General features: G+C 51.9%; 1 protein-coding gene and 1 non-coding gene across 7 annotated transcripts in view; one reads left to right on the plus strand and one right to left on the minus strand.

The window, feature by feature from the left end:
* LMF1 (lipase maturation factor 1) overlaps positions 1-12,010 on the plus strand; it is a 98,304-nt gene that overhangs the window by 31,048 nt on the left and 55,246 nt on the right. The window lies entirely within an intron of this gene.
* Positions 5,375-5,447, minus strand: TRNAG-UCC (transfer RNA glycine (anticodon UCC)). Its single transcript has one exon. It is a non-coding gene; the product is annotated as a tRNA-Gly (tRNA).

Here is a 12,010-nt window from a genome sequence, read left to right on the forward strand (position 1 = left end):
AGACTTCAGGTCCCACCCGTATTCTGTGGGCAGCGCTGCCCCAGAGGCTCCTGAGCCGGCAGAGGCACAGGGCTCTGGGCACGTGGCCGGGGGTGATCAGGAGGGCTGAGCGCGCCGCTGGTCTTGACCCTGAGGCCTCTGGGCAGCCCTGGGGACATAGCGGGTTCGTCAGTTGACGCGTCTCAAGGGTCCTCCCAGGCTCAGGGGGCAGAAGCAGACGTTCACTGGGGCACCAAGATCCATGTCGGGTGGGATGGGAGCCCAGTGCCCTCCCGCCCCTCCTGCTCCCACGCTGACCTCTCCCTCCATGCACGGTAGGCAGTCGGGGTCCAGGACTGCCCCCCTCACCATCTCCGCCTGGCCTCTGAGGCACATGCCCCCTGCATCAGAGATCACTGTCTTCGTGCTTATGCCTTAAAGGTCATTCCCTTACCAACCGTGCAGGGCCTCCTGTGACAAGTATGACGGGTGACTTGGAGCTTGTGGCCTAGACCAGGAGCTGGAGACAGGATTCCTTGACTGTCTCACAGTTATTACATCAACCAGAGGCAAAGCAGTGCATAGCATTTGTTTTCAGTTCTGTTCGAGGGGACTCTGGGTGAGGAGAGACCGTGTGAACACAGGAGACCGTGGTGCCCACCACCATGCACTCTCTGCTGTGCACTTTGGAGGCCACTAGTGTTGCAACTTTTACTTTATAAAATAGGTCTAAAATTCTGTGCCCTGTAAGTGCGGCCTGTTTCCTGCTCCCCCGCAGGAAGTGTGCTTTTTGATATTTGTGAGCTTGGGGCTGGGATCCTTTTTCGAACTTCATGCTGGTCCCTGTGCATTTGAAAACCATGCAGGAATCTGGCAGGCCTGGCTTAGCTGCGGCTTCCAGGAAGGGCTTTCTGGTCTTTTCCCCCACGACGAGGCTGCTTTTGGCCCAAGGCTGAGTCCTGTGGGGCTCCAGGCGGGGCCATAGGGAGGGAGGCTCCAGGAAGCGACTCCCCTCTGCCCGCATGTGCTCAGGTCAGGGTGAGTGAAGGGTCACCTCAGTCATTTTCTGCGGGCTGACCTGTGATTCCCTCCAAGTGCTTCTGCAGAGTCCACACTCAGAGGCAGGCCCCTCCCAGGCCTGGGCAGGCAAGAGTGCCAGAGGGACAGGCCAACCCACTGGAGGATGGGTGATGCACGCTGGCCAACCCCAGGTCGGGGTCTCCTCGGCTCCGGCTCTTGGCCATCTCCCAGGGTCCTCATGCCCAGGCAGACAGACAGACATGGGGATGCTGGTGCTTTCCTGAGACCTCACTCCTTCTTTCATGGCTCCTGAGGCCTTGGGAGTGTTTTGTAACTTCTTTGATTTGATTTTATCTTGAGGGATCTCAGTGTGTGCAGATGGTGCCTCCAGGTGACCTCCAGGGGATGACCTTTGGGTGATGACCTCCCGGCTGGTGACCTCCAGGTGGTGACCTCCTGGCAGGTGATCTTCAGGGATGACCTCCCAGCAGGTGACCTCCAGGCACCTTCATCCCTGTCTCCACTTTTCAGCACTGAGATTCATCTGTCAGGAGCCTTGCTGTCCTGACAGGCACAACATAAGTGCGTTTGATTCACTCCTTAGGAGTTTTCTCTTAAGGGACATATTTCCCTGTTTCTCAACTCTGGTGGGGAGGGAGGGGGAAGAGGGAATTTTAAGGAAGGATTCCGAAAGGCTCCATGCCCAGGATATTCCTTTTGAGGATAAGTGTTCACTGTTTTACTGCAGGCCCATCAGGCTAAGAATTGGACATTTAGGGATCCTTGGTTTTATTGAGAAGTTCAGTGGATGAATTTTTGATTTAGCCTAATGTAAAAACTAAGTGTCAGCTAGTGCACAGTCTTCCTTGGGACTGGGCAAGTGTTGGGGTCCCTCCTCGAAGGTCCCGCCTCAAACTGCAGGGTCAGGGAACAGGACCACAACAGAGACGGTGAGGGCTGACCACTCGGATTGTGCCATGTGAGCCGGGAGCACACCAGGTCCTCTCGGCAGGTGCACCGAGTGGATCGTAGCGTTTAAAATAAACATGCTCAGGCTGCGGAGGCCCATGTGGGTGAGGCCAGGGAGGCAGGGCAGGCGAGCAGCATCCTAGACAGGTAGGTGTCTGGCAGCGGAGCTGCTGTGCAGTGGGGCCGAGCCTCCTGTGCAGGGCATGGAGAGCCTGGGCTGCGGGCAGGACGTGAGCAGACAGGCCGTGTTTAGGTCTGTCACCTGCTGCCATACCTTTGGTGCCGTGCTCTGCTGTGCTTTTGCCGAGTGGGCCACCCTCACTCCTGTGTGTTAAGTCTGTTTCCAGGCAGGTCGAGGGCAGGTCAGATGTTTACGTGGCCTGGACCCCCAGACCCCACATCCCCTGTCACAGCAGCACCTCCCAGCAGCCGTTGCAAATTAAATGCTCCCTGTGACCTTTACCTCTCTTAAATTCATGCTTTGAAAACAGCTTAATGAGGGGTTTACTGGCCCAATTGGAAGTTTTTATTAAAACCCATTGGTGCTGGAGTGGAGCCTGCCTGCAGGAAGCGATTAGCCAGCCTCGTGGCTCAGAGCTGCCTTGGCCACAGCAGGGCCACCAAACCGTTTCCAGACCCTCACCGGCCCCGGCTCCAAGCTTCGCCTGGTTCTCATATCCTCCACTTTAATTCATGGTTCTTCTAGTTCTCCCACCAGCCCCATGTCCAATAAAGCAGTTTCTTGTGATTAAATTATTCCCGTAATCAGAGGCAGCCGCGGCTGCCCTGTCCTGTGAGCTCACCAGGCTGCAGACCCTTCCGGGGAGCCTGTCCCTGCTGACCCCTTCCCGGCCCTCCAACCTGCCCCCTGGAACGTGAGCTCTGCTAGGCAGCGTCAGTCTTGATCTCATGTCTTGTCATGTCCTTAGAAAAGACAGAGAGCCTGGGTTAGGTGACTCTCAGGGCCGCCATGTGACCCAGCAGAGGTGGTCATTTCCAAAGTGAGGGAAACAGGCGCCGTTAGTATTCTCACTGTGAGTGGCCCTTGGTGACCCTCCCTGCTGGGAGCTCCTGGCGCCTGCCTGCCCCCTCTGGTCTGAGTCTCCTCCTTGGTAGTGGGCCAGTGTGGCCTTGCTCTTTCCTCTCCATCCCCCTCCCGGTCATGGGGAATGCAGTGCAGGAGACATGCTGCCCAGACGTGCTGTCTATTGCTGGAGGGGAAGGAGCAGCAGGTGAGGGGCTGGAGCTGGGGGAGACTGAAGGTGCCATCCCCACAGTAACCACCTACCTGGTCATGCCTTCCTTACCCTGGAGCCCGCTCGGATCTGCACACAAGCACAGACCAGGCGGTCCGTGGTATATGCATTTCTGCCCTTCTCTTTTTTTCACTTGGTAATATCCAATGAAAATTACTTAGTGAAACCTAAAAGAAAATATATTTTAAAGACTTTTCTTGTTCACATGATTATTAACACTTTGCTTGTTCAAAATTTTTCCCATCTAGTTACCTGTTTCTGCTTCTAAAACAGAATGTGCAGAATTCTAGAATACCAAAGAAGCATTTTGTGGCTGTGATTCATATTTCCAGTCCTGAATCCTTTTGGGGGTGTTTTGTCTGGAATCTTCTAAGTAACCTTTTATTTTTATTAAATTGTGTAGATGTTGGACTAGCATTACCTTTTCAGTTCACAGTATAATTAATAATGACAGCATCACAGTTGACTGTGGAGGCGCCTGGGTGCTGGCACCCTGGCCATTGAAGGCAGGTTCATCGCCACCCATTTTCCAGAAACTTGCTGTTAGTCCTGCGGCCCAGGGTCTGCCTGCTGGCCAGCCGCCCTCCTGCTCACGCCCTGGGCTCACCACTCCCACAGCCGTGGTGCTGCCTCAACTCTCCTGTGATGCCAAGTGCATGTTTGGCTCCTCCCTTCCCCCACATCACAGTAAGCCATATGGGTCCTTTCAAAGAACTGGCTTTATTTATCAGATTTTTTTAAAAATGTGTTCTGGCTCATTAAATTTTACTTTTTACAGGTTGCTTCCTCCTTCTGGGAGGAAGGGGTTTAATATTTTCTAAGATCTTGAGTTGATTAACTCATTAATTGTCCATTCTTCTTACCTGCAAATGAAAGCATGGAGAGGGGTGATCACTCCCCTCTGAATGTGTCCCTGGCCACCCTGGCAGCTGACCCCAGTGTCCCCGACAGTGGCAGATAGTGTAGTTTTATAACCTTCAGATGCTGATGACTCTTTGTCCCAAGTGCTGTTTAGAGAAGAGTGTCAAATGCTTAAGGTTTTATAGGTTATCTTTTGTTGGTCAATTTCTGATTTTATTACACTACGGCCAGATAACACAGCCTAAAGATTGTTCTTTTTTTTTTTTAATTATTTTATTTATTTATTTTTGGCTGCATTGGGTCTTCATTGCTGTGTACTGGCTTTCTCTAGTTGCGGCGAGCGGGGGCTACTCTTCGTTGTGGTGCACAGGCTTCTCACCATCGTGGCTTCTCTTGTTGCAGAGCACGGGCTCTAGGCACGCAGGCTTCAGTAGTTGTAGCTCGCGGGCTCTAGAGCGCAGGCCCAGTAGTTGTGGCACATGGGCTTAGTTGCTCCACGGCATGTGGGATCTTCCCGGACCAGGGCTTGAACCCATGTCCCCTGCATTGGCAGGCGGATTCTTAACCACTGTGCTAGCAGGGAAGCCCAATTGTTCTTTTAATTATTATTTTTTTTAAGTTAGACATGAGAGTGGATTAGAAATTCAAGTTGTATTACACAGCTTCTAACAAAAACAGCTTACCTTCTTTTACCTGCACTCACCCCATCCTGTTCTCAGGGTAACTCCTTCATCTCCTCAAGCAGTTCTGACTAACATGTTTATATAGATTATTCTTACTGTATCACCTCTAGACATCATCCGTGTACTTCCTGTTATTACTCTCTCACACTTCTAATGCTCTTCCTCTATCTCAGTTCAGCTGTCACAAATGTAATTTTTATTAAATTAGTATTCAGTCTTTACATTATCGCAACTATGTAATATTGTTGATTGCTGAGCTGATACTGACGTATAATGATTTTTTTCTAATAACTTTTTTTTTTGGCTGCGTTGAGTCTTTGTTGCTGCATGCAGGCTTTTCTCTAGTTGCAGAGAGCACAGGCTGTAGGCATGCGGGCTTCAGTAGTTGTGGCACGTGGGCTCAGTAGTTGTGGCTCACGGGCTCTAGAGCACAGCCTCAGTTGTAGTGCATGGGCTTAGTTGCTCTGCAGCATGTGGGATCTTCCTGGACCAGGGCTCGAACCCATGTCCCCTGCACTGGCAGGCAGATTCTTAACCACTGCGCCAGCAGGGAAGTCTCTCTAATAACTGTTTTTTGGGGGAGCCGCGCAGCTTACGGGATCTTTGTTCCCCAGCCAGGGATCGAACCTGGGCCCTCTGCAGTGGAAGCACAGAGTCTTAACCACTGGACCACCAGGGAATTCCCTAATAACTCTTTGTTTTTCCTGGAGTTAGTAGTTGCCTCTTCTTTTTAAAAAAAAAAAAAATTTTTTTCCTTCCTTTTTTTTTTGGCCACGCCACACGGCTTACGGGATCTCAGTTCCCCAACCAGGAATTAAACCCAGGCAGTGAAAGCATGGAATCCTAACCACTGGACCACCAGGGAATTCCCTAGTTGCCTCTTCTTTCTTTGGTTTGCTTTGTTTTTCATCTCTGATCACGTTTCATTAAACCGTTTGTTCCAAATTCAACAGCACAACTGCTTGACCCCTCCCGATAACTGTTTGTTTTTGTTTTTTTTTTTTACTGAATCAGACACATTAGATAATCTAGCATTGCCTTCTCCCCCTTCATAGAGATTTCTCCTTGGGTGCTGTTACCACCTGGAGTGCATGCTTTTGAGGCCTTGGATTTGGAGATGGTGGGCAGATTAACTCTGCCAGATTAGGTACCACTGACTGACTAGTCCCTCTCCCCATCTCTGGGATCCTTGTGGTTCACAGGGCAGGTGCCTTGTTGTGCTGGGGGTAAGACCAGAGATGCATCCATGTCTCCACTGCCTTCTTCCCCATTGTGTTCTTGAGCAGTATTCTCAGGGAGGATCATTTTTAAGCCCTTTTCTTGATCACATTTATATAAAACAGCTAAAAGCAGCTGGCGAGATGGGTCCTTCTCTTTACTTCTCCAGCATTAATAGTCACCTGTCTGAGGCAAGGTGAACAGGCTGATTTTATTCACCTTGCCCCAGTGCTGCTTCCTTTCCAGGTAAACACCTATGTGTCCTGAATCCTGAAAAGCACTGAGGAGCCAGAGAAGAGCTCTTGGTCTCACTGGACACTGTCGCAGCCACTGGCTGGCCTGGAACCTCCAGAGTCTGGTGTGTGTCCCTGGAGCTTCCTGGCTGCAATGCCCCATTGTCGGGTGCGGGAGGAACACAGCGTCGGCAAGCCTGACCTTTGGCAGCACAGTACAGGGAGAGGCATTGTTAGGTTAGCTCTGGAGCAGCAGCTGTGTGCCAGTTTCTTTTGTAAATGCTTTGATATTTTAAAACAGAAATTTTAAACGAGGAAACCATGCTTTGTTGCTGTTACAATAGCAGCTCTTGTCCATGTAGGTTTACTGAATGGAGACAGACACCGATGCAGCTTTAGTACCATTAATGGCTCCCAAGTGTGTCAGACAAATCTCTTCTTGATGGCTGTGTCCTTCTCTTACCAAGAATATTATACCTCTTTTAAAGCAGGATCCTGTACTTACTACGGACATGTTGGCTGATCTGATTGATGTCCGTTTGATGGGGTTTTCCATTTGTTTGCAGCCTCAATGCCTGTCTTCTGAGCATTTAGAAGACTGACATACAAACAGGATTCAGGGGTAAAATTTGTGTGATGTCCACTGGCCCTTATGGGCCTCCATACGGGCTGTTCCTGCTGTGGGATGTGGCCCCTGGAGCTGCGTGCTCCCCTGCCGCCAGCATCCTGCATATCCCCTAGGGCTCCTCCAGCTGCCGCCCCGACCTTGTCCTTCGCCGGCCCAAATCCCTGCCACTCCTGACGTGGATCTTCCTTGCGCACTGGTGCCCCTCCCCGCAGTGTGCAGACCTAGTCCTGAGAGGAACTTGATCACGGCTCGGAGCCCGCATGTGGGATGGGGACTCCGGGTCCCCCGACTTGGCACGGGGGCAGGCAGGCAGTCAGCCCCCTGGAGGGAAGCCTCACGCCTGCTCTGGGCACCCGCTCAGGAGGCCATGCTGGTGGTGCACACGCACATGGAGAAACTCGAGTCCTTGTTTCCTTTGATTGTCTGTGAAACAAGTGTGTGTGCGCCCTGGTGTCTGGGCGATTGCAGGTTGTGAGGCTCATGGGGCCTCCTCAGGCATCAGCCCACGCTCTGGGCCTTGGCACGGACCCAGGAGAGCGCTGAGCACAACCTCCGCAGTCAGCTCCCCCCAGCAATGGCAGCCGCACAATGAGGGCCACAGGCTGCCTGGCTCTGCTCTCCTCGGCCTGGACCCAGGCAGCGGCCACTGCCACGCGTTGTTCCCAGGTGGTCTGAGGCAGAGTCCCTGAGTCTGTCCTCTTCAGGCAGCTTGTCCTGGTGAAATGTGTCAACAGCACCTTGAAAAAGATCTCGACATAGCTTCCAAGTCGGTTCAGAGCCCAGGGGGCGGTTCGCCCAGTCCCCCAGTACTGACCCAGCACTGGCCACCACAGCTGGACTGCAGACAGAATTGGGCTTGTCTGGTGTTTTCTCAAGACTGGACAGGTTGTGAGTTGGGGGCTGGGTACCACGGGGCAGGTGAGTTGCTGCGACCTCCCTGGGGCACAGTCATGTGCCTGCCAGTGGCCTGCTCCCTTCAGGGTTCCTACTACAGGACCGGGAAGGTGCGGGCAGGCTAGGACAGGGCTCCTCACTGTGTTGGGGATGGAAACGGAGGTGTGTCCGAGGCTCAGGTGGAGAGCTGGTTAAGTAATGTGTATCTCTGCTCTGGGTTACTGCATGATAGAATTCAGTGACCACAGTGCTGTTTAACGAGTGAAGCCGTGTTTATGACATGTTAAGCAGTGTGTCCTGTATTCCATTTTGCCTCTAAAAAAATCTAGCAGATCTGTTTTGAAATCCATGACCAAGAGGTTAACCAGATTTACCTCTGGGTGAGCAGGTCACTTCCTTCTTCTCTCTGGTTCCGATTTATCTTCACTAAACATTTTTGCTTTCAATTAAGGATAAATACGTTAGTTTTAATAAGTTAGTTTTAATAAAGGAAATCAAAGATGAAGGGACGTGAGCTGGGCCAGGGCACGTGGAGCCTGTGTTCACGACAGGCTTCTAAAAGCCCTGGGCTTACTGAGGCCGCGGGACTTGCCTTGTGGGAAGGCGATTCCTTCCCTGGGATGAGGTCTCAGCTAGGCAGAAGTGGGTTGCAGGCAAGGTTCAGGCCTCGTCTGGGTTGGGGGCAGGGACCCAGCGTGCTGGGATTTGGGAGGGTGGAGGTCCTCGGGGCTGGGGGGGTGTAGCAGGGGGTCAAGCCACCAAGTAGGGACCTATCTGGCCAGGCCTGAGGTTGACCTGCTCTCTGCACCGCTGTCCAGCAGGAGGCACTGGCCAGGGATGCCTGGATCCCACAGATGGTCATGGAGACAGTCCTTAAAGGAGAGCCCATCTGTGAGGTGGTGTCGAGTAGGCAGGGTGGGATGTGACGGTCTCGAGGTCTGAGCTTCAAGAACACCCAGCTGCAGGCGTGGAGGCTGAGCAGGAGGAGGAGTGTGGGTGCAAAGAGCTTCTGACCTGACCTCTTCATCTCTGTGCCGAGTGCTTGCATGAGTCTGCAGAACGTGGGGCCAGGGGTGTCACTGGGCCCTCGCCAGGCACTTGGCGCTTCATCGGGGCCTGGCTAGTTCAATATCCTTCTACCCGTCGCCTTTGTGCTGTGTCTTGGGTTTTGTATTTTTTGATGGCAAGAAATCTCCTTTCATCTGAGGAAGAGCTGTTTGATCTGCCTCAAGAAAGGCAGGAGGCTTGAGGGATGAAAGCAGTGACACAGGAAACAAAACCTGATTCTCGTCACGCAGCGGACCTCTCCAGGCCTCAGACCTTCTGGACTCTCCGTGGTCCAGGCCCCTTCTTCCTGTGTTCTGAGCATGCGTGTGAGGTTTTGTTGAGAGGCTTACGTGAAGGTCTTACTACATCAGCGCGTCCCAGGCTTTAATTTGGTGAAAAGCACTATTCCAGGATGGAGAGAGTGGGTCTCACCCTGGTCCATTTATGCAGGACAGTGAGGTAAGCGTCAGCCTTTCAGCTTAAACACTGTTAAGCGGTTTTCACTGGTGAAACCTTGCCCCCGCCCCCGCCACTTGGTTTAGGACCCAGATTTGGGACAGTTGACACCATTGAACGTTTGGCTCATCTTCAGTAAACCGGACAGCTCTTTTCCTTTTTTCCCTTTTTGGATTGTGCCAAAATCAGCAATTTTGTCATAATCCCAATGAAAATAACAGCTGGGAAATGTCAGGGGATTTGCAGGTAGCCAGCAGGTGCTCTGTGGATGGGGCATGGCCAGCTCTCTGGTTTGGGAACAGGAGGCCCTGGGTGGGTGCCCCTTCTTTCTTTCCTGAACACTGAACTGGAGCAAAGCCCTACAGTTTTCTTAGAGAATGTGACTGTCTACACAGAATCCTGGGTCCTACTTTTCTTCCCTCAAGCCTTTATAAGGCCTCACTCTGTGTGGGAAGAGCCCAGGGCATGAGCAGTTCAGCGTGCAGGGCACGTGGCTCTGCTACCACCTTACTCCCACCTCGGGCTGCAATTGGACAACCTCGGAGTGGGAGGGAACACATTCAAAGAAGCTCCATCAGTCCCATTTCAGCCTCTAGCTCTTAGCCTCCTTGGGGAAATCAGTCACTCTGAAAAACACACCTCCTGTTTTGTTCTGGAAAAAAGTTTTGTTTTTAGAGTTACACCTGAACAGTTTGATCAGACTCACTACTGCAGCTCCCAAGATGATGACTTGCAGCTGTTCTGTAAAGTGAGTGCTCATTCTGCTGGGAGTTTTAAAGACTTATTCCCATACTCACCGTAAGTTTGGCTTCTAGAACAAATGGCAGTGTAAAAATAGCATGTCAGGGACTTTCCTGGTGGCACAGTGGTTAAGAGTCTGCCTGCCAATGCAGGGGACTCGGGTTCAGTCCCTGATCTGGGAAGATCCACATGCTGTGGAGCAACGAAGCCATGCACCACAACTACTGAGCCTGTTCTCTAGAGCCCACGAGCCACAACTACTGAGCCCATGTGCCACAACTACTGAAGCCCCTGCCCCCTAGTGCCTGCACGCTGCAACTACTGAAGCCCACGTGCCTAGAGCCCATGCTCCACAAGAAGAGAAGCCACTGCAGTGAGAAGCCCACACACCACTACAAAGAGTAGCCCCTGCTTGCTGAAACTAGAAGAAGCCCGCATGCAGCAACAAAGACCTGACGCAGCCCATATATATATATATATATAAAACATTTCGCAATTTGCTTGTGCTCAGAGAATGCCAGTGATCAGTTTTAAACGTTTCTTTAATTTTTGAATATGAAAAACATCAATTCTGAAAGTAAACAGTGGACTTGTGAGCCCCGGCAAGCATCTCAGACGCTTCACTGCCCAAGACATGCCTGTCTTCCATGGGCGGGTGACCCCTTCCACTCTGCTGTTTAAAGTAAACTGTAGGCGTTGGGTTATTGCGTTTAGAAATACTTCGTTGTACACCTCTGAGAGATGGGGTTTTTTATTTTTATTTTATTTTATTTTATTGTGTGTGTGTGGTACGCGGGCCTCTCACTGTTGTGGCCTCTGCCATTGAGGAGCACAGGCTCCGGACGCACAGGCCCAGCGGCCATGGCTCACAGGCCCAGCCGCTCCGTGGCACGCGGGATCCTCCCGGACCGGGGCACAAACCCATGCTGCCTGCATCGGCAGACGGACTCTCAACCACTGCACCACCAGGGAATCCCAAGATGGGTTTTTTTAAAACAATGTGACTACAATACCAGCATCACACCTGAAAGCTTAGGACGAGTTCTATCAAATATATAGTCAGCATTCCAGTGTTCCTGATTGTCTCCTAAATAATGCCCTTTCTACATTCTGTCCAAATAGGGATCTGACACATTTCATTGATGTGCCCTTATCGCCTCTCCAGAGGCTCCTCCTTTATGCTCCCAGACAAGGTGTTTCTCGGTCTGGAAGTGCCAGTCCCCCCGCCCTCACTGTGAGCTGGTAGGAGAGCTCCAGGCCTCATCAGTCAGCTTTGCTTCTGGCAAAGATGCTTCTTGGGCGCTGGGACTTTCTGTCGCCGCCAATCAGGAGGCACAGCCTGCCTTTCCCGTTTCTCTCTGCAGTGGTGAGATTGCTGAGGTCAGGCCTTCCCAGCCTGATTGTCATTAGGAAGTTCTCCACCAGCCGCACTGCTGGGCCCCAGCAGCCTCGGTGTTCATTGCCTGGACTCATCCGCTAGGGCCTGCAAGCCCGCGATGTTCTAATTCTGTTGTTCTGTTTCCATTAGTTATTGGGGATTTTTTTTAATCAAAATAACTTTCCCTCATCAACTCTCTGGTTGCTCTAAATGCAGTTTCTCTGGGGATGTCAGAATAAACCCTTCACCCTTTCCTTTACTTAATTTTCAGAAGAACTTGGTTCCCAAGCACCCCAGAGAATTCCCTTTTTTTTTTTTCTTTTGGCTGCGTTGGGTCGTCGTTGCTGCGTGCGGGCTTTCTCTAGTTGCCGCAAGCGGGGGCTACTCTTTGTTGCAGTGCATGGGCTGCTTATTGCAGTGGCTTCTCTTGTTGTGGAGCACAGACTCTAGGTGCACGGTGTCTGGAGTGCAGGCTCAGTAGTTGTGGCGCACTGTCTTAGCTGCTCCGCAACATGTGGGATCTTCCCAGACCAGGGATTGAACCCGTGTCCCCTGCATCAGCAGGCAGATTCTTAACCACTGCGCTAGCAGGGAAGTCTGGCAGAGAATTCCTTAATGTCATTTCCGGTCACTCTGTTACCACCACT

Source organism: Kogia breviceps, chromosome 14 (genome assembly GCF_026419965.1).
Source record: "Kogia breviceps isolate mKogBre1 chromosome 14, mKogBre1 haplotype 1, whole genome shotgun sequence".
NCBI classification, from domain to species: Eukaryota; Metazoa; Chordata; class Mammalia; order Artiodactyla; family Physeteridae; genus Kogia; species Kogia breviceps.